Source organism: Lontra canadensis, unplaced genomic scaffold (genome assembly GCF_010015895.1).
Source record: "Lontra canadensis isolate GAN:19392208 unplaced genomic scaffold, GSC_riverotter_1.0 scaffold18, whole genome shotgun sequence".
NCBI lineage: Eukaryota > Metazoa > Chordata > Mammalia > Carnivora > Mustelidae > Lontra > Lontra canadensis.
The window spans coordinates 8,476,085-8,499,200 of NW_022631012.1; the positions used below are offsets into that span (position 1 = coordinate 8,476,085).

General features: G+C 41.3%; 1 long non-coding RNA gene across 1 annotated transcript; it reads left to right on the forward strand.

Annotated features, from left to right (window-relative positions):
- Window positions 1–6,755: 6,755 nt before the first annotated feature.
- On the forward strand, window positions 6,756–18,228 carry LOC116869233. Its single transcript, XR_004382985.1, has 3 exons — window positions 6,756–7,010; window positions 11,009–11,085; window positions 18,125–18,228. It is a non-coding gene; the product is annotated as an uncharacterized LOC116869233 (long non-coding RNA).
- The last annotated feature ends 4,888 nt before the right edge of the window (window positions 18,229–23,116 follow it).

Here is a 23,116-nt window from a genome sequence, read left to right on the forward strand (position 1 = left end):
TGTGATCTCTCTCTCTCTGTCAAAAAAATAAAGTCTTTTAAAAAATGATTTTCAAAGGGTGCCTGGGTGGTTCAGTCAGTTAAACATCTTCCTACAGGGCGCCTGGGTGGCTCAGCCGGTTAAAGCCTCTGCCTTCGGCTCAGGTCATGATCCCAGGGTCCTGGGATCGAGCCCCACATCGGGCTCTCTGCTCAGCGGGGAGCTGCTTCCTCCTCTCTCTCTGCCTGCCTCTCTGACCTCTTGTGATCTCTGTCTGTCAAATACATAAATAAAAAATCTTAAAAAAAAAAAGATTTTATTTATTTATTTGACACAGAGAGACAGAGATCAGATGTAGGCAGAGAGGCAGGTGGGGAGGGTGCGGGGGGAGCAAGCTCCCTGCTGAGCAGAGGGCCCAGTGTGGGGTTCAATGTGGGGCTCGATGCGGGGCTCGATTCCAGGACCCTGAGACCATGACCTGAGCCGAAGACAGAGGCTTAACCCACTGAGCCACCCAGGGGCCCCTACTGTTTCACATTTTAAATAGAAGGACGAACTTCGAGTGGTACAGTCAGATGAAGAAACTGAAATGATTTAAGTTCCGTTTCTTCATTTTTACCATGTGCTATCACTGTGTGTTTCAAATCTATAGTTGAAATACAAGCATTTGTAATATTATAGGGGAAACATGAACCACCAATGATTTGGAAACATTACCAACTTAATCTCCAAGGAAAGCAGCACCATGGAAGCACACCATGGAAGGGTGTGTGTCTCCAATAGGGAATTTTTAAAATTAACTTCCATGTAAACTATATTGTCTATTAAAAAACAAGGAACAAAAATTAAAATGAGAATAAGTAAGAATAAGTTTCATGTGAAACACCTTGTGAAATAAAATATATATATAAATATATAAGCACAAAATTAGGGCACCTGGGTGCCTCAGTGGGTTAAAGCTTCTGCCTTCAGCTCCGGTCGTGATCTCAGGGTCCTCAGGTCTAGCCCTGCATCGGGCTCTGTGTTCAGCGGGGAGACTGCTTCCCTCGCTCCTCCCTGCCTTCTTGTGATTTCTGTCAAAAAAACCAAAAAAACACAAAAAAACCCACTACACTTAATGTATATACAAAATTAAAACTCCTACTAGTTTTCAAAGCAACTGTTTAGACCTCAAGCCCACAAAAGATTTTTTGAGGGGAGGAGCATTTCATCACTGACCTTGTTTAGAATTGCTGGCACATGGTGATCACACAAAAAAGCAGAACTTTAATTGGTTTTATTATTGTTTTTAAATTTCTTATAGACAGTGCTCTCCTTTATTGCCCGCACCCGGGCAGACGGCGCCCCAGTGTACCTCCTTCCACAACCACCGTTGCACAGCTAAGCTAGCTCAAGTTGGTTTCGTTAATTTCATCATATTTTACAATGCATTCAGGTTTTACTAGGGAAATGCAGAGGATTCATTTTTTTATTAAACACACACACATTCCTCCTGTAATAAACATGACTACCCGATGACTTCTCTCTGTGTGTACTCCATTTTCCTAAATTGAAGAAATTCAGCAGGAAAAGAATTAGAAACGAAGGGTTTCTACAAGGGTTGAAAGGGCAAATTCCTGGAGGGTCAGATGGGCTATTGTCCGAGAGTCAGGAGTGCAGAGGAGAAAGGACGGAATGGGCAGCAGCGCTCTGCCCCAAGTGCGCGGCGCGGACGGTTCTGGAAGCAGGCGGACATGCAACTGTATCCTTCCGGGACGCAGGCCCATTGTTACCAGATCGGGCATTTTTTTTTTTTTTTTTATGAGATGATAATCAGGATGGCTGTGTGAGATCTCCTGATTTTTAAATGATGGAAATTAATTCAAACTCTAGAAAACACTGTGCAGCGCAAACAAAACACGTCTCCAGCTGCAGTACGCCCCTAGGCTACCAATTTCCTAATGAAAAATGCAAATAGTGATTGAACCAGTTACAGAAGTCGAGAAAATAGGCTTTATTCTCTGATCCTTTTCCTTTCCCAAAATGTGACATTTTAGAAAAATACAGATGCACTTACATCATACCCATAATCAGCAGTTTAATGAGCAAAGTAGCGTCATTAGAGTAGATAGCCGGGAGGGGCTTGAATTCCCAGGGCAGTCCTTTCTCTTGAATGAGGACCAAGCATGGTGTCACCCAGATGCCTGTTGACTAAGTGATATACAGCAGATTTATTTAACCACTGGCAAACCACATTTCTTTTTCCAGGGCAGTAAGTTAAAAGGTTATTTACTTCCCTTGGTTACAAAAAGAGGAAATACTTCTTCCAAGAATTAGGGGAGCTGCGAGCAGTTCTGTCCCAGAAATTATTAACCGTAAAGATGATGGAGAGAACAGAGCCCTGTAGGCCCCCTTGCCTCCCTGCAGCTGCAGGCACAGGAACCTTTGGAGAGGTGTTTGCTCTGCCCTCCAAAAGCTTTCAGGCCCGGAGCCTCTGAGATTTGTAGTTAAGAAAACCGGTCTAAATCCTTCTGATGAGCTCTCATTTGATGTGGCATTTGCCATATTAAAAGAGAAGATTCATTCAAATTAGAGATAACAATAGAGGCCGGTCCCCACATTTCCGCAGGTAATTAGAGCTTTGTGTATTTTAATTAAAAAGATGTATAGCTAAATCCTCTAACAGACTTCCTGAGCATCCTCAAGGCTCCATTCCTTGCAGGGGCCATACAGAATTAAAAGCAAGAATTTGGAGACGGACTTTGTCCTCAATGGCCTTTCAGAATGGTCTGCGTTAAGTGGCAGGCAAGCCGCCCTGTCCAGGCTGGTTAGCCTGCCCCTCATGCGACCTCCCAGAGCCTGGTCTGCGCCCCAGAGTCCGTTTCAGTGTCTAGGAAAATCTTTGCATGGTTCCAGCCGCACTGTTCAACCCAATAAAGGCGCCAAAGTTTAATCTCTGACCCTGAAGAGACCGGCCTCGGAAGGGCCTTACACAAAGCGAGCTTCTTCTCCCTGTATGACAAGAGTGGGGGAAAAATGAAAAGAAGTGAAGTTTTCCCATTGTTCACACACCCGCTTCTTGAATAAGAAAATGTCTGCTTGTACGTTATCTCTTTTCCAGCGTTCGAGGCTGCATTCTTCTTTTTCTTTTTTCTTTTAACTAAACAAGTGACAATAAAAAGATTAGAAAGGATGATCATTAACAAAAATCCATGTGACTGGACTGTATTTTCCCAAATATCTATTTCTAAAAGTTCTATCATCAGGAGTATTCAAGTGTTTGGGGAGAATAGGCTATTTTAACAAGAAACGAGAAAGAAGAAGAATGATCTTAATCATATAAAAAGAGGGGAGGCCGAGCTGCTGACCCCATTTTGTTTTTTCTGGTGGGGTTGGGATGGGAAGAGGGGATGACTATCTTAAAACTGTTGGATCCATTCTAACTATTAGAGTTTCACTAGATTCATACAAAGCTTTTCTTTTCTTTTTTAAATTTTTAAAAAAGATTTTATTTATTTATTTGAGAGTGAGTGAGAGAGTGCATGAGCTGTGAGTGGGGAGGGGCACTGGGAGAGGGAGAAGCAGACTGTCCTCCACACAGGGAGCCCAACTTGGGGCTCAGAAGAACATGACCTGAGCCACCCAGGAGCCCCAAATCTTTTCCTTTAAAATGTAGTCTCTTCCAAAGAACAACTCTCTAACAGTGAAATTCCAAGCATCCGTGAAGAAAAGTTCCTTTTATTTTATTTTTTAAGATTTTATTTATTTGATAGAGAGAGAGAGAGTGCATACATGAGTGGGAAGGAGGGCCCAGGGGAGAAGCAGACTCCCCTCTAAGCAGGGAGCCAGACACCCCACCCAGGCACCCGAAAAGCTATTTTTAGAGAGAGACATACTGTTACCCAAAACAATAGGATAGAAGCACTGTATACCTTCTCCTCTGGGCTCGTTTGTCCTACAAACCTGTTTACACATAGGACCCCTTGAAATCCTGACCCCAACAGGCCTCAGAGAATTTGCAATGATTTGGAGAGTGGTGGAACTATCCCGAAATCCTAGAATCTGGCAGAAGTTATTCTTGCCCCTTCCTCCCATTCACTCAATTCTGAAAACATCTCTTCTCATAGAGACAGATAGTCTAATGCTTATGTCTCTCTCTCTCTCTCTTTTTTTTTTTAATTCAATAGGCTCCACGCCCAACGTGGGCTTGAACTCACGACCCTGACATCAAGAGTCACGTGCTCTATTGATGGAACCAGCCAAATGCTCCCCCCCACCCCCACCCCGGGGTCAAGTCTCTGTTCAGAATGCCCAGGACTGAACAACTTACAGGAGAGGTTCTCTTGACCCGTCTCCAGTGAACTAACTCACCCGCTTAACCAACACTCCCAGGGTCTTGGCTGATGTCCACTGCGCTATTGTACGCCCGGGATGGCAAGTAAGTTATCTCTCCTACCTCTGAGCTTTGCAGCTGCAACAACTTTTGAATGACGGATCAACTGTAAGGCACACCTTACAGTGTTCAAGGGGAGGCCTTCAAATGCACAGCAAGCTATAGGGTTCATTAGCTGAGAGATTTGTATCTATTGTTCCTGAGTTTGGGGGGACCAGTGTCAAAGATAAGTAAGGATATGTTTCAATTCTGTTATTTTGGGTGCTAACCAAAACATTAAAATAAAAATGGTTACACTGGGACACCTGGCTGGCTCAGTCAGTGGAGTGTGCAACTCCTGATCTCCGTTGTGAGCTGGAGCCCCATGTTGGGTAGAGATTATTTTAAATAAAATCTTTTTTTTTTTTAAGATTTTATTTATTGATTTGAGTGAGGCAGAGAGCATGGGAGAGAAACAGCGAGTGAGCACAAGAAGGGGGAGCAGCAGTGGGAGAGGGAGAAGCGGGCTCCCCACCCAGCAGGGAGCCCCATGCGAGGCTCATGACCCCAGTGGGAGGCAGATGTCTACCTGACTGAGCTACCCAGGCGCCCCCAAAATAAAATCTCTTTTTAAAAAATGCTCACACTTCCCTCAGTTTCAGTGCTTAAACTACACTCGGTACGCAGTAAATGTTTGCCGTCCTTCCTCTCGTTTTCTTTCTCTCTCCCTTGCTACTCAATGCTTCCCTCTCTACCACCGAAAAATAAGTCAGAACTATGTGGGTAACCCAAACTTCCTGAAATTCTCCTCAAAATGTCTTTTGTGGATGAAATCGTGCTTTGGTGTGATTACAGACGATTACTATATCATTATTAACAAATCCTAATACAGCTGATACAGAGGTGTAGGAACTGGTGACCAGACAGGAGTCTCCCACAGAGCGTCCTACTACCTCTTTCAAGGACCATCTCTGTGCTCAGATAATACTGAGAAGAAATATGAGAAGATTGTTAATTATGGTTTATTTTCTGTGGAATCAAGGAGTGGAGGCTGAGAGATATTGTATTTTGAAAAGGTGTGGGCACACGACCCCCCAGAGTTACTCTTCTATGCTCCCCTCCAGCCCACTCCACCCCCACGCAATGATTTAGATTTTCTAGATTTGGTTGTGTAGGGGAGGAAAAATAATTTTCCCTCTACCTTTCACTGTTCTTGGCTAAGACCCCCTCCTGTTAAACAACAACAACAAAAGATTAACAGGAGGAGGAAAAAAAACCTATTTTAATTAATTACATACATAAGGGAGCCCCAGTAGAATAGGAGACTGAAAAGCCCAGAAGATGGAGGCTTACGTACCATCCAGACCTAAGGAACGGGCTAGGGGTCTGGGGCTGGAAGCAGGAGAAGGCCATTTACCGGAAACCAATTCTCGGGAAGGTGAGAAGAGGAAATGTTTGGTAAACAAAGGTTGTCTTGCCGAGCAGACCAGTCTCTCAGGTAAAAAAGTCATCTCTGGTAATAGCTCTCTTTCTGGTAACAGGCCCCCTTTCTAATGTTAATTTCCCTTATAAATATAGATTTCCCTCACAAAAGGGCAACTTGCATTCTGTTTTCGGAGCTCGTTCTGTGTCTTAAAAATAATCAGCTCAAAATAATCGTTATGCCGAACAGGTGTATTTTGGGCTGGCATATTCGACTACCCTCCAGTCAAATACGAAACTGTGTGCTTCTCTGCCAGCTCACCTAACGATGTTCAATTAGCCGGCCTAACCATGTTTTATGACCTAATAATGTTCAATTTCCAATATCACATGATCGAGCTGATGTTAGAGCGTACAAAAATCAAGTTAGCTCTGCAGCGAGAAGCTAACCACATCAAGGCTTGCTTACCTTCAGCCTCCATGTTTCTCATCCTGTGAATTTCTGAATTCTGAGCCCTGTTTCAGATACACAGATGTGCTCACATCTGCCAGAACCCCAGGAGAAGATGAGGGATTAAAAAAAAAAAATCAATCCTTTAATTGCCTCGGATCCCAGAGAGTTCTCTCTCAACCTACCTAGGCAAAGAAATGAAAACTAAAAGACGTAATTAACGTGTGATTACAATTCTTCACTCTCAGAAACACCCCAAAACCCAGTGAGTGAAATCTCTCTCCTAATGAGCCCTACAGAATTTGCTGTGCAATTGAAGAGCTGTCCTTTGACATTCTAAGGTTCTTTTCATTCCCTCATTGGAAAGACATTTAACTTGACTTTTCATAAGCAAAAAGCCCACCAAACAAAGGAAGGATCGGTGCCCCCCCCCCCATCACTTTTCAGACTGCGGCACCGCAGCCAATAGCAATGATTTCCATTCAAAAAACAAACCTCAGTTATACACACAAACACGCTGAGCAAAAGAATTAATTTGTGCAGTATGTTCATTGCTTACTTTTCCCCTGGAATACATGATGAATTTTTATGGAGGATGGTGGAGGAGGGGAAGAACCACATTCAAATGAAACCCAACATCCCTTTCCTTCTACAGTGTCATTTCAAAAGCCAGATAAAAGCCAAATGAGGAGGCTGGGAAAGAGTGTCCAACGTAGCGGTTCTGAAAACCACCCTCCATTTCATTCTGGAGCCGGGAGGTCACACCCAGGCATCAGAATAGCTTCTCTCTTCAAAGTAAATTAACTGGTAAGTGCTTTCTTGTTTGTTTTCCTCCAACTGACACATTTGCAGCTGACCTGATGAGGATTTTCTGCAGATGATTTATTTACAAAACAGCATTTTGACAAACTACCAGCTGGCAAATGAGGAAAAGGACTCCTGATAGTTTAGGAAAAGCTTCTGTGTGCAGATTCCTATTTTTGGTCCTGTCAGAGTGTTTAGGGAAGGTCACAACCGGGCTTGCTACAGCTGCCGATTAAAGCCTCCAACGCGGAAAGAGAGAACATGAGGATGTTGCTGGGGGGAGGGCTGGGGGGAGGGCACAAAGAACTTTCAGTAATTCCCTCGGCTTTTACCTAGGAAATTACAGCTCATAAATGTGGATTTTAAGTAGTTGTGACTCAGAAATAATCAAACATCATTTGTGGAAAGGCCACTTAGAGAAAACTAGTAGGAGGAAATGGTGCTCTCAAATGAAAATTGATTTTGCCCTCCTTAGATGACAAGGTAGGGGCAAAGTTCTAAATGGAGCTGTAATGTGGTTTGGTTGGTTTTTTCCCCTCTTTTAAAGATGAATGGCTTGTGGTTCGTCAAAGCAAACATTTCTTTGTTGCTGCTACATTTTTGAAATCTCATAATCAATTGCCTGTGAGAATAATTGGTACCTGGGCTCCCCTAATGAAGGACAAATGGCTAAATGCAGGGAAATCACCGGGAGAAAAGGTTCCTTGAACTTGATTGTTCTTTTGGGAGGCAGATAACTGTGAGCACCAATTGCTTTCTGTCTAATAGCTGATCCTTACCTCCAAGTGAAAACTAATGAAAACCAAATGAAAAGTTGATAACTTTCACCAGCAATTATTCTTTCACATTGGCCCGTTTTCACTGACTCTTTTTAGTCCAAGCTTCCACAGACTTGTTGCTCAATGAATCCACCACTATTTTTTTGTTTGTTTTGTAGGGGGAAGAAAAAAAACAAAGATGCCAAGGGATCTTTCTCTGGGTTAAAGTATCTAGTTAAAGTAATTCCCGTTACGGAATAAATTCTCATCATGTTTGCACATCTTTCAGACACTAAATGCTAAATGCCTTCTATGTTTTCTTTATGGCCTTTATTTATAATTTTACATGAGACTTTAGGAGTTTCATTTATAACATATTTTCTGTTACTTTACTGCTAATTGTCATCTGTCAGAGATGGATATTTAAGTCAATGTTCCCTTTTCGAAGGCCGCAGCAGTCGGAGATAACCCTTGGAAGTAATTTTAAAAGGAGAAAAGCTTTATGCTTAAAATTTTTTTTTCTAAATTATTTATAATTTGGAAAAAATTTGAAGCAAATATCCAATGGTAAGAGGCCAGTTAAGGAACCTCTTTATAGCATCTCATTGAAATATTTTGCAGGCATCAGTAAATCATAATTTGGAGGATTATGTTGTATCATGAATGGGTGCTTATAATATTAACAATGATTATTACTAGTGAAAAGTAAACACAGTTGAGGGGTACCTGGGTGGCTCAGTGGATTAAGCCTCTGCCTTCGGCTCAGGTCATGATCCCAGGTTCCTGGGATTGAGCCCCACATTGGGCTCTCTGCTCAGCGGGGAAGGGGGAGCCTGCTTCCCTTCCTCTCTCTCTGCCTGACTCTCTACCTACTTGTGATCTCTGTCTGTCAAACAAAAAAAATAAATAAATAAATCTTTAAAAAAAAAAAAGTAAACACAGTAGAAAAAACTGAAGAAAATATGACAGTTGAAACAGTTGTTTTAAGCCAAAAGTGACTTTATGATTGTGAGTTGATGGTATGTTGAGAGAGAAAACTTTTCCTCTATCCTCTTAGGTTCAGTTGCGAAGCTCTGTGAATTAAACTCATTAGAGACAAATTAGTAAGAAAAAAGACCAAATTTAATCACATATTTGTCTTAACATTCATAGGGGAGTTCAGAGAAAAATGTGACTCAAAGAGATTTTTGGGGTTTACATACCCCAAAATTTGGGGTTTACATACCATCTTGATAAAGGAGGGGAAGAAAGGACACTTAAGGGAAAACAAATTACTTTTTAGAAAGATAAATGGGCCCTTAAAAGAATAGATGTGACTGTTTTCTCTTTAGGTGTGGTGTGAAGACTTATTACCTCTGGTTAGGAGTCAGCCTTCCCTGATTGTTTTCCAGGAAGGGCTTTATGACAATTGAGTTATTTGGGACCTCAATTGCCTTCTTCTCAAAATAATTTTTGTGCCACAGTGGTGTGTGCTGGACCCTTTATGTGATACATCTCTTCTTTTTTTCCTAAGCTTTCTCTAATAGTCTATTAATTTTATCATTTAAAAACTCTATCGTATTGAAAATTTCTATTTTTTTCTTCAGTCCTCAAGTTTCATAAAAACCACAGAAGTTAAATCCTTTGATCTCATGGGGGCTCTTCAGTTCTAATTCACCTGGTTTCTTTGATGACATTAACTTTAGTAAATGTTTCTGCCTCATAAAACTTCTAATGAAAGCAGTGAAAGCCAAGAGTACAATAAAAACTGATAGTATAAAACTTAATAGCTAGAAAAAACATAACTAGTTAAATGAAGATTACTAACAGCATTCTCTTAAATCAGACAATGTTCAAATCTATGATTGAATAATATCTTTACAATTACTATTTTGATTTTGCCTGTCACTGAAGGATTGTAATGCCAGCTCTGCTTTTAGCTTTTTTTCATTGCTTGAGGCAGAAAAAACTCTCTGGACCTCAGATTCCCTTTCTCCAAAATAAAGCTGATGAGCTAGGTTTTCTTCCTGCACCACAATCCACCTCCTCCCACCTCCTTTTTTTTTTTTTTTAAAGTAAGCTCCATGCCCAATGTCGGACTTGAACTCTTGTGACTGTGAGATTGAGACCTGAGCTGAGATCAAGAGTCTGATGCTTAACCAACTGAGCCACCCAGGAACTCCACCTCCCTTTCTTCTTAAATCTCTGGTTAAGTCATTTCTCAACGTGACATATATAATGGGTACCTCGCACAAATAGTAGGTACCTAAAAAATTTAGTTGACACAACTCTTTCATTCAGAATGTTTTTTCATATTCTTCAATTATTATAGTATGTTTTGATTATTCCATTGATACTCAAATAAGATGGAAAACACTCTTCATTGTTAAAGACGATAGTGTCAATTGGAACAAAGTATACATGATTTAGGCACAAACGTTTTATTAGAAATTATGCAGTTATCCCTTTAGCCAAACTAATATATTGGTCAGATGATTAATTAGAGAGTGGAGGCAGATGTTAAATAGGGTTTGGCTTTGACTGTGGAAGCGTTTCTCTCCACGCAGGGAACTGACCCCGGGGAGAGACAACCTTCTGATCTTGGCCTCACTGGTCCTTGTTCATTGTTAAAACAACAATCAACTAGCCCATGCGAACTCGAGTGTATGCAATATTGCATACACAGCTCTTGCCAGGACATACGCAAATAAAGACTTGGTTTGTGATAAAGGAATTCACCAAATCAAATAAATAAAATGTGTTAGGACTTAATGAACGGTCTAAATATTCTTTTGTTCTGTCTTACTCCATGTCACCTCCATGTGGAAGATGGAAGATGGGGGGGCAGGGATGGGGGGTAGGCGCCTAGCTGACTCAGCTGGTAGAACATGCAACTCTTTTTTTTTTTAATCTTTAAAAAATATTTTATTTATTTATTTATTTATTTGAGACAGAGAGTGCACACATAAGGGGGGATGGGGCAGAAGGGTGGCGGTGGGGGACAAGTAGACTCCTCACTGAGGACTGAGCGTGTGGCAGGGCTCCATCTCATGACCCCAAGATCTTGATTTCAGGGTTGTAAGTTTGAGTCCCACGTTGGGTGTAGAGATTACTTTAAAAAAAATTAAAATCTTAAAAAAAGAAGACGGAGGCTGGAAATTTTGGTTATTTATTTGGAAGTCTACTATTTTTCATTTCGTCGGGGAGAGAGGGGTACTTGTTTATCATTAACTAAGAAAAGTTCCCTGTACATGTCTTATTCAGTCAAACAGATCCCGACAGAACCCTCAGGTCTGGTGGTAGAAGACACAAGAATTTTAAAGGAATATTCCCTGCCCTCGGTAAGCTTAAAGTTGTGCAGCTTGGGGGACAGAATGAAGTTATTAAACTAAAAAACTTTATTTATCTTTTTAAGATTCTCTATGCTTACTGGGGCTCAAACTCAGGACCCTGAGATCAAGAGTCACTTGCTCTGTTGACTGAGCCATCCCTAAACTAAAAAGGTTTAGAAGTGGGGCGCCTGGCTGGCTCAGTTGCTAAGCCCCTGCCTTGGGCTTAGGTCATGATCTCAGGTCCCTGGGCTCGAGCCCCACATGGGGCTCCTGGTTCAGTGGGAGTCTGCTTCTCCCTCTCACGCTGCCCCTCCCCGCTGCTTGTGATTTCATGCTCACTCGCTTGCTCTCTCATATAAAATCTTCAAAAAAAAAAAAAAGGTTTAGAGGTATGGAGTGCCTCCAGAAGGTGGAGTTCATGAAAGGGAGGGAGGGACATGTACAGGAACATGCAAGTTAACAGTTCACGGAGGAGGTGAGACAGTGAGAGAGGTGGGTATCGTGTCCCATCGTAAGTCGAAGTGAGATGACTAGATTTGGCCTTCACGGAGGAACTGATGGGTATACCCACCAGAAGTCCTCCTCAGCCTGAGGAGCTTGCAGAAGAACATTCTAGGAGGGAGAGCACAGACCTTTGACCCTCGAGAGGAGAAGGCGTATGAGAGCAACAGCAAGTGAAAAGCAAAGAGCTGTTTCCACTAAAATGTCGGGACATAGCAGCCCTATTTGGGATCCCCTCTAAGAAAAAAATACCCATGAAAGAGAATTCTCCGTCCCACTACCCTCATTTCATGTAAAGCTCTACCCAGCTTTGGCAGGGAAAGCGGCCCTGGGCTCTGGCCCCACACCCGAGGGAGTTGCGGCACCCTGGAAGTGCAAGCTTGGAATAAACACGTGCAATTCACCTCCGTGAGGCCCCGGAAATACTCTTTGGTGAACTCTCCTCACATGTGATGTATTTAGTGGGCAAACACAGTAGGTTCCACATCAGTCAATGGAGACACCCCAGTGAATCCTGAATTAAAGCTTAATACCATCCCATTTGTGTCCACTGTCCACTCGGGAAGTTTCCAGGTTACAGTAGGAATATATTTAGGTAACACCTGATGTTTTTCACTATCTTCAGCAACGCTGCTGACTACTGTCCTTGGGAATCCACATCTAACTCAATTCTGCATTGAAGGTTCTCCCTTAAGTCCTGGAAACCTGTATTACCAGTGTGGCCCAGCTGTGTGAAGCATTTCGGAATTCAACCATTCCGGTAAAATAGCTGGGCTCAAAGTCAGGCTATCCCAACTGGGACCAGGAGATTCCCAAGCGGAATTTTTATTTTTGAGTGTACTTTTTTTTTTTTACCTTTTATTTATTTTAAGATTTTATTTTTTGTAAGTCCTCTCTACAGCCAACGTGGGGCTCAAACTCACACCCCTAAGATCAAGAGTCGCTCGCCCTACCAACTGAGCCAGCGAAGAGCCCCTTGAGCGTACTTTTTAAAACTGAAGGTGGAAGTAGCGTAGAATCATGAGGAAGCAAACAGATTTCGCTTGTGCTTAAAATGGCTCCCAGGGTTACTCTCCGAAGCTCTAATTTTGCATTTCCTTTTATGCAAAAAAAAAAAAGTTATTAAAGAACTGTCTATGGTCAACCAGTCAGTCATCTAGTATAATAACTGAATCAGTTGGGTTTAGCTCTGCCATTTCCAATGTTTTACATAATTGCATGCAAAGACCTCGTTATTCAACAAAAAGTGATCATCACAAACACATGTAATGTAATCATTACAAAAGTGTTTAAGGAACACTAGGGGGTGTATCAGGGCTTGGGATAAAGGCCGAGTTGCTGCTAAAAAAGGGAAGACTTCATGGAGAAGGATTTTTGAAAGGAAGTATGCAAACTGGCAGCTTAGAAAAAATGCCAAGTCAAGTCTAATAAATATGTTTGGGGTTGAATTTTCGTTAAGACCACATTGTCTTCAAGGGCGTGCAAAATAATTTGTATATAAAGTTGTATCACTGGAGTTAGAACAAGTGATTACAGAGATGTCATCCTTAATTTTTCATAAAACTTTCTTTTTGGAGGTTTATAAGGACAAACTTCATTTGAGTAGGAAAAAAATATGGTAATGGAGTATTCTGCTTCATTATATAGAGTTGACATAGTTTTTTTAATTAGATTATACCCTATAAAATCCTATTACTTTACTTGACCATTTTTTTTAAAGATTTTATTTATTTATTTGATAGAGATTACAAGTAGTCAGAGAGGCAGGCAGAGAGAGAGAGGAGGAAGCAGGCTCCTTGCTGAGCAGAGAGCCCGATTCGGGGTTCGATCCTAGGATGCTGGGATCATGACCTGAGCCGAAGGCAGAGGCTTTAACCCACTGAGCCACCCAGGCACCCCATTCGACCATTTTTGACCTAACAAAATGGCAGTTTCTTATGCTTTAGCAGAAAATATTGTTTTTTAAATTTTTTTCAGAAAATATTGTTTACTAATTTAATAAGAACAGTACAATATTTGTATACACATATAATTGTTTTATTATATAAATATTTGTTTGATTTGTGTATTTTTTCATATACATGATATAGTCAACTATATTTAACATGAAAACCATCATAAACATACTATAGTTTTGGTGACTGAAAAAGCACTTTCTCCTTCATTCAATAAACTTTTATCAAGCATCTGTTATGATTTTTGCACTCTGCTCTGTGCTTGACACATAGGATGAGTAAAGCACTGTCCTTGTCCTTGAGGCTTTCCCAGTTTAGTAGGAGATATAAACACATCCACAGATAATTACTACAGAGGTTGTGTACAAGAGTTAAGAAGGAAATCTCTGAAGTCAGACCCAGAGGTCTTCTCTGAGATTCAGTACTATTGCTAAATACCCAACCTCGCTTTGCCTCATGGAAATAATAGTACCTCACAGTGTTGTTGTGAGAATTAAACGTGAAAATGCATGTAAAATGGCTTAGTATTGTGTTATACTTAACAAGTATGTGGGAAATGTTAGGTATTGCCATAATGTGTTAAATGCTATTATATAATTAGGTGTGCCTGGGATTTGCTTCCTTTTGCATGTGGTTAAGTGAACTGGTTTTAATTATGAGTAATACATGATTAGACAACCATATGGTTAATAGTGAACTAGTTTGCTTTTGGTAAGATTTTAGAGGAAAATTTCATCAGCTTTCCCTGGAAGAAAAACCCATTGTCCACCAAAAGCCCTTGTCTAGTTAACTGGCTAAACGGATTTAACACATCAGGAGTAAGGCTTGTTTTCCTAAGTACTCAACATTCTTTTACCATCTTTAATAAAAAAGAGGAACTGAACACAGGAACTAATGAATTTGATGATAATCAAGAACTTAAATTCTCACCTCAAACTCACCTTTGCCTTTTTTAGATAAAAATTATGGTTAGTTATTGTCGAGATGCCATGGTCATAAATGCCTTCTATTGAAAGTCACTAAGTCGTCTTCTGGGCAGTAATAAATATTACTCAGCTCTACTACTTGCTGGGCCCTGTGCTAGGATCTGAAGGTATAAAGGCAAGCAAAAACTACAGCCTGCTGGAGAAGAGACATTTATCAAATAAGTATTCAAATATAAAACTAAAGGTTAGGGTGGGAGGTTGGAGGAACCAAGTGGTGGGTATTGGAGAGGGCACGGATTGCATACAGCACTGGGTGTGGTGCAAAAACAATGAAGACTGTTACGCTGAAAATAAATTTAAAAAATTAAAAAAAAACTAAAGGTTATAAGTAAAGCGTAGAGAGCAGTGACCCTGACTGAGACTGAGGTGGCAGGGTGGTGAGAAGAGTTCATTTAGGAAAGTAACATATGGGGGCTCAGTCAGTTAAGCGTCCGACTTGATTTTGGCTCAGGTTGTGGTCTTAGGGTTGTGAGATCGAGCCCCACATCAGACTCCGTGCTCAGCAGGGAGTCTGCTCAGGATTCTCTCTTTCCCTTTTCCTCTGTCCCCCTTCTTATGCACACACTGTCTGTAACATCTGAAAATACCGCTTACCCTTAAGGAGAGCTGGAGATTTTCTCCCAAATTCTAAAAATAAATAAGATATTTATATATATATAATTATTGTTTTATTGCTGTGTTATAAGGAAATAAAAGCTTAGTCGAATCAAATATCTGGCTACATCATGAAAAACACTAAGCTGATATAAATTATTTACTCTTAGCTGATCAGATACCTAATGTTAAACATGACCTCTTTGTTTGATTGCCATTCTGTCCCACATAGACTTTCATTTCATCAACCCTATTCAAAATAAAGGCCTTCACCTCTGGAGTGATTTTCTCATTATCAACACACACACAATGTGTATAGAAGTACACTAACTACTAACTTACATCTACTAACCAAGAAGATGGGGGAAATTTAGAAGACAATAAAATGACTAAGTTCTTCTTACCTTATCTGGGAGAGACGCCTCGCTCTGGAATGAAATTTGATGTACAAACATGCCATTTTTCCACAGTTTGCTTTGTTCTTTTTGAGAGACTGAATAAGGAAGGGGGAACATCAGCACACGATTAAAATGGCTTCTCTCATAGGAAGGATTATAACATGCCAACCACTATATAAAAGATTTCCTTCGAAAGGTATTGTGGCTCCCAGAACACAGGGGGGAAATGATTGTAGAGATTGTAGAGATCTGTCCATTTTAACTTTTTATTAAAATATTAACAGTGGCACGTGGGTGGCTCAGTTAGTTGAGCAGCGGACTCTTGGTTTCTGCTCAGGTCATGATCTTCAGACTGTGGGATCGAGCCCTGCGTCGGGCTCTGCACTCAGTGCAGAGTTTGCTTCAGATTCTTTCTCCCTCTCCCTCTCCCCCTCCTCCCCCCAAACAAACAACATATTTACAAGAATATTCACATCCTGGGGTGTCTGGCCGGCTCAATCAGAAGAGTATGTGACTCTTGATCTCAGGGTCACAAGTTCAAGCCCCATGTCGGGTAAAGAGATTACTTAAACAACATTTAAAAAAAAAAAAAAAGAGTATTCACATTCATTTATTTCAGCCTCAAATAAACAGAAGCTTGATTTTTAAAAATTAGATCTACTGCTTGCCAGGTGCAGTGGAATCTCAAATCCACTGAGTGTTCTTTAGTAATTTCCTAAAGAAAGACCATTTCTTCCATTTACATTTTTTTCAAGCAAACGGTAAGTAACTTGTTCATCAAACTTGAGAGAATCCCCCAAAAGAATTTCTTTGGAAAAGCTGGTTTTCTTCTCGCTGAGCCAGGCAATTACTCTGTTTTCTAGCCAGTTGGATTATAACAAGTCACTGAGATCACAGCAAGAAGCCCAGCTATGTTGTACTCATTTTTATCACAAGAAATGAACTCATCTACACGAATCATTTGGTGCAAAATAAATAAATTCCTTCAGTAGAACATTATCACAGGATCAGAATGTCCTACTTTGGAAAGGAAGGAATGAACACAATGTAGCTTTACAGTAACAGCAGGAAACCATTATTTTTTTGCTCACAGTGGTATGTTTCAGCCCATGTTTTCTTAGAATGAAGCATAAATCCAAAATGTTAGCTAAACTAATCACAAATATCAAATGAGCTCCCTGCTTACAGCCAGCGATCATTACATGAGCTGGAAGCCTACAAATTTGCTACCTTTCAACAAAGCCATGTTATGTGAATTATTTCATAATACACCTTAATAAAAAGATTAATTAAAGTAAGATAATAAAAGCTCACAATTCTTGAGCTCCTCCTATAAGCCAGGCGCTGTGAGAGACATTTACGTTTGTATCTTATATCAGTTTTCTAAGTGAAACATAACCTCAAGATTATATTGTCTTCATAATCAAACAAAATTGGACACTTAGAACTAGATCATTTAGCCCTTTCTCTTATCAAAACGCTCTCTTCTCTTAATTGCTAGCGTTCTCTTCGATCCACAGCTAGAATCAACACGTTCAAGCCTCAACACAATGTTCTTTATAGTTTTAGCTTCTTCCCAGAAGATCTGTCCACCCACCATAGCCACTCTGCTTCCTGCCATAACGCTGCTTTCCCTGAGCATACGGAGACTCCTTGCCCCTCTTGGAATGTGTCACTTTGTAGGGTCAGTGTTTGCCACCCTTCTTACAGAAAGTCTGGCAGTCTTAGGAACAGTCACCGTGTTTGTGAGAGTGCTGTATGGAAAGTATCTTGTATAATTCTTAGAACAACCCAACAATGGTTTACTGATGGGCTTTCTCTCCAGATCACAGAGGAAGAAACGGAAGTCAATTGTAATAAGAAAACGATGTGATATGTATGATCATTGTCTTTGATTTGCCATTACAGGGGAGGAAAAAAAATATCTTTTCCTTCTCCTCTTCTAAATTCTCAGCTGGGGCCCTTGTCATAAAAGACAGAGTATCAAGAGAAAAGCATACAGATTTTTTAATGTAAATTTTACATGACATAGGAGTCTTCATAAGGAAATGACCCAAGGAAACAGTTAAGTCTGAATGTTTTTATACCATGTTTGACCAAAAATGGGGACTCATGGAAAATGTGCTAGGACAAAACTTTATGAGCAGAGAGTAGTAGAGTGTGGGAAACAGCAAGGCTTGTTTGTTCAAGCCATTACCTCCTTCCTCGGAGGTAAGTTTGCTTTCCTCGGGGTATGTGGAGGGCGCCTCTCACATGAGACTCATAGGACCTGCTTCAAGGAGACCAGGAAGGTCAGAGAGTCCTTCTTGAACCTGCTGTTTCTCAAACTCCTTCCGCTTAAACTATTCAATATACCGAGGTGCCATCCTGTGGGGTAGCATGTCCTGTGCCTTATTTACGGTAGACTGAGAAAAAAGTGTGAAATGGTACCTACAAATAAGACAATGGGAAATAGAAGTACACTAGAAATCGAGGGAAAATGAGAAACGAGAGTCTGGAGGCAGGAAAAAAAAATTACAATAGTAGCAGATGACTGTGTCCGTGACGCTCAGTGTCACTTGACTGCCTCATTTCATAATATCAAGTAGATATTATTATTGTCCCTCTTTTACAGATGGAGAAACTGAGGCTTGGAGCTTCTGACTAACTTCTCAAGGCCACACGGGTAGGTAATAAGCGGAACTGCGATTTGAAACCAGGGTCTGCCTGACTCCCAGGCTCTAGTCCTTCGTTACCATAAAATACCACCCAGAAATGCTTGTGATTGTTTGTGGGTTTCATCCAAGCACTTGGTAAGGATGGGCTGGTAGGAAAGAGGGTAGTTTAACAGCAGAAGAGACAAAGGTGGCAGAGAAGACAAACATAGAAGACTGGAAAGGAAACAGAGAACTAAAATTCAACTCAGGACACCTGGGTGGCTCAGTTGGTTAAGCACCTGCCTTTGGCTTGCGTTGTGATCCCAGAGTCCCCAGGTCAAGCCCTGCATCCAGCTCCCTGCCCAGCTGGGAGTCTGCTTCTCCCTCTGCCCCTCTCCCCCGGTTCTCTCTCACTCTCTCGCTCTCATGCGCTTGAGCCAAAAATAAATAAATGAAACCTTTTAAAAATTAACAAAACTAAAATAAAATTCAACTCTATATAAACATCCCACATGTATTTAGATATCTCAAGGGAGAGTAGGGAACAGGGTGGGTGACAGTGAAACATAACTGGAGGGCTTGGGGGGCTGCTATGACTTCTCTTCATCCCACACTGGAGAGCCAGATACATGTTCTTGGGCCAAGAAAGACATTCTCTGTTCTGGAACCGCAGTGTCCATCAGGCAAAACGCCACATCTAACCAATTATCTGGAGTTTGGGGGTGGCTAGAGCATGGGCTTGGCCCCTTCCTCTGTTTGAGTAGCTGCAGCAATGATTAAATTAGCCTCAGTCTGACTGGGAAAAAAAAAAAAAAAAAAAAGGAAAGAAAAAGGAAAAAGAGAGATAAAAGGAAAGCCGTACATATTTGAACCTATTTGAATAGTGTGTTAAGGTTTTGGCTGTGCAATCTTGCTTATTGGTCTCTCGATTCCAACAGTCCTATTACGGACCTGGGTTTCTAACACACAGTCCTTAAAGAGGACAGGTAGGGGTTCAGGGAAGAGAGTTTGGGATCCCTCAAGAAGGAATTTGCATCCGCAGTACCAAACTTGGGGTGCCATTAGAAATTTTCTCTCCTGAAGCCCTTCCCTGGTTGTCTGGAATTCCACTTAGCCCTCCTTTCCTCTGAGGGACTGTTTCCCCATCTTGATGTGAACACCGTCATTACTCTAGGAGTAAATCTAGGTTTTGGAAATTGAGAGGACCAGAAAGAAACTTCATATACCTTTCTTAAAAACCTTATCACACCCTCATCCTTCTCCCCATCTTCATTGTCCTCTCAAGTTAAGACCAACACTTTTAGGGGGCGCCTGGGTGGCTCAATGGGTTAAAGCCTCTGCCTTCGACTCAGGTCATGATCCCAGGGTCCTGGGATCGAGCCCCGCATCGGGCTGTCTGCTCAGCAGGGAGGCTGCTTCCTCCTCTCTTTGCCTGCCTCTCTGCCTACTTGTACTCTCTGTCTGTGAAATAAATAAATAAATAAAATCTTTAAAAAAAAAAAAAAAGACCAACACTTTTGGACTAACGATCTGTTAAAAAGATAATTTTTCGAACAGATAAATCATGACTCGCATACAAATATAAAATTGACATGTCTCAAATGTCTTATTTAACTCAGTAATGAATGATAGAATCAGTAAGATGTTACCGTGGGTTAAAAAGAGAATCAAAGTATCACACACATATATAGGCCATCAGGAATGTTGAAATGAGTTTACAAACAGTTGCAAAATTGGTGAAACTGGTTAGTAATTCACAGGGCAATAATCAGTTGCATTCCACTGGACACAATTCATTCATATTTCTGTGGACAAGGATCATTTGCATTATTATAAGTTGTCGACAATGTGCACCATTGTGAAATATTCAGACAGTAACAGGCAGAGAACCCGAAAACACACACTAGGTAAGATACTCGGAATCTGTCTTCTCCTTTCAGTATCTTCACAAGTTTTCCTGACAGACCCTAAATACTGAAGACATTATATCCCTCTTCATATGTAATTCAATGTAAAAAAAAAAAAAGAAAAAATATATATATACTAAACCAAACTCATAAATTTATTAATGAAAGTAAAATATTTTTTTTCCAGAGTTTTCTTACTGCAAAATTATACGTTAATCCATAGAAGTTAAACCGTTTTGTTGTTTTACTACCTCTGTTTTGCAGGTATACTAACTGTCTGCTTTTGGAGTAATAACTCCTCCCACAACAACTCAGCTCTTGGTCACACTGATGACATCTTTAGGAAAGTCCTCTTACAGGCCAATAGGCTGAGTATTTTCTAATGAAATAGATCAAAGAAACATTATGTAGTACTGTCACTGTAAATGGGTAAAATATCTGAAATAAAACCCAAGCATGGGAGGCCTGGCTGGCTTGGTCAGAAGAACATGCAACTCTTGATCTTGGGGTTCTGAGTTTAAGCCCCTTGTTGGGTGGAGAGATTACTTAAAATATGTTTTTAAAAGATCTTTAAAAAACCCACAATAACCCCTCAATCATATTTTTCAGGACACCTACATATCATAAAGCATGTCTTACATTATACTTCTGTATTAAACCCACGGTACTGATTTTTTTTCACTAATTTAAATTCTAATTAGATTTTAATTCCAATGCTCCACTTCAATGTGTCAAGAGGTTGAGGAGTAGGTGTGTGTGTTTTTGTAAACAGTATGGTAAGATGTCACCTGGAAAACACTCCAGATATTTACTGGGTCTTTCAGTTAAACAGATAATTTTTTTAAAAAGATTTATTTATTCATTTATTTGAGATAGAGCAAGAGTGAAAGAGCACAAGCAGGGGAAGCAGCAGGTGGAGGGAAAAGCAGGCTCTCCACTAAACAGGGGGCCCCACGCGGGGCTTGATTTCAAGACTCCAGGATCGTGCCCTGAGCTGAAGTCAGAGGCTCAACCCACTGAGCCACTCAGGCGCCCCTAAATGGATAATTCTTTATTATTCAGTGTAAGATAACTAATTAAAATTTTAAACCAATTATTTATTTTTTTTTAAATTTTACTTATTTATTTGGGGGGAGCAGCAGAAGGAGGGGGAGAAGCGGACTCAATAGGGAGCCTGATATGGGACTCGATTCCAGGACCCTGAGATCATGACCTGAGCCGAAGGCAGACGCTTAACGGACTGAGCCACCCAGGCGCCCCTAAACAAATTATTATTTTTTTAAAAAGATTTTATTTATTTATTTGACAGAAAGAAAGATCACAAGCAGGCAGAAAGGCAGGCAGAGAGAGAGGGAGAAGCAGGCTCCCCGCAGAGCGGAGAGCCCGATGCGGGGCTCAATCCCAGGACCCTGAGATCATGACCTGAGCCGAAGGCAGAGGCTTTAACCCACTGAGCCACCCAGGCGCCCCTAAACAAATTATTTTAAATAAAAGTTGCCTAGGGAGGGAGCAAGCAACTTTCTAGATTTGAAAATGAGAAGGTGGGGACTGGACAGGGGGATAAAGGATGAAACACTGAAGGCTCTTGGTTATACTTTGCTCAGTGGGTTCTAACTCTGAGTTGGGAGTAGAAATAGTCCGTACCGTATAGTCAAGTAGAATTGAGAGGATGCCCAGGAACAACAGCGTCGTGTGTCCCAGGGTGACCTTTGCCAGCTGGGACCGAGCCCCCATTAGCTACCACACCACCAGCAAGCGCCAGTGGTTTGCCAGGGGGACATGATCATGGGGAGGCTGTTGTTTTGTGGTTAACACTTCCAGCCAGCTCCGTGTGGGCAAACATCCAAATGAGACAAAACCGATGGGCAGGCTCCTGCTATTTCCACATCTGTTTAGGTTTCTCTCAGTTCCTGCTCCAGTCCTGATTCCTGCCTTCTGACTTCTGGCCGATCCAGTTCCGGCAGCTTTATTAGTTTCTGGTCTTACTGAGTGAGTGTTGATTCTTGGCTAATAACTAAGCTACTTTCTCAGACGCGTGGTTTCCTTTCACTGGCTGCCTTCATGCCTCCACATGTGGTGGCACATCGGTTCTCTGGGATGCGAGTTCACTCTGTCCTGCCTGGTGAGTTCTCCCCTTGTGGGTCCCCAGGAGCAGCAGCTGCCCCTCCTTCCTCAAGGTCACTGTACACTTCATGCCCTGGCGGGCTTGCTTCCTCAAGGCTCTGCTGCTCCCTCCAGGAGCCCAGCAGCACTACCTCAAGCTATTTCCTGGCTCAGGTTTGTCCAGATAAACTACTTGATTGCTGATAATTCCAGAATTCAGATGCTCCCAACTTGCAGTAAGAAAGAGAAAGTAAGCCAAAAAAGTAAAGCCAAATTTAATTTTGACGATAATGACGGAAGTTGATGTTTCGTAGGTGAAATTATTGACTTACACACAAGTCTATATTAATTTAAGATCTTCCTCACTTGTTCTTTCAACAGGTATTTATTGGTCATATTCCATGTTCTCGGAATTGTTCTAGCAACTAAGGATATAGCAGAGACTAAAAAAGATCAAATTTGGGTACTCAGAGCTTACACTGTACATCTAATGGGGTTTCGTAGAGAGAGGAGGTAAATAATTAATGATTTAAAGAGCTCTGCTGGGCCACCTGGGTGGCTCAGTGGGTTAAGCCTCTGCCTTCTGCTCGGGTCATGATCCCGGGGTCCTGGGATTGAGCCCCGCATCGGGCTCTCTGCTCTGCGGGGAGACTGCTTCTCCCTCTCTCTCTGCCCGCCTCTCTGCCTACCTGTGACCTCTGTCAAATAAATAAATAAAATCGTAAAAAAAAAAAAAAAAAAGAGCTCCCCTTGAGAAAGGGGGAAGCTTTCAGAGGCTAATTGGTATGCTAATATAAAGTAAACAATAATAAATAAATAAATAAAGTAACAGTTAAATTAGTGGCCCCTACCTGAAATCAGGGTCCAGTGTTCCAAAGGGTAGTCTTGCAAGTCTTAAAGAGTCAAAACATAGCAAATATCCTGGCCTGTGTTTTTTTCCAAACTTTTTTATGAAAAATT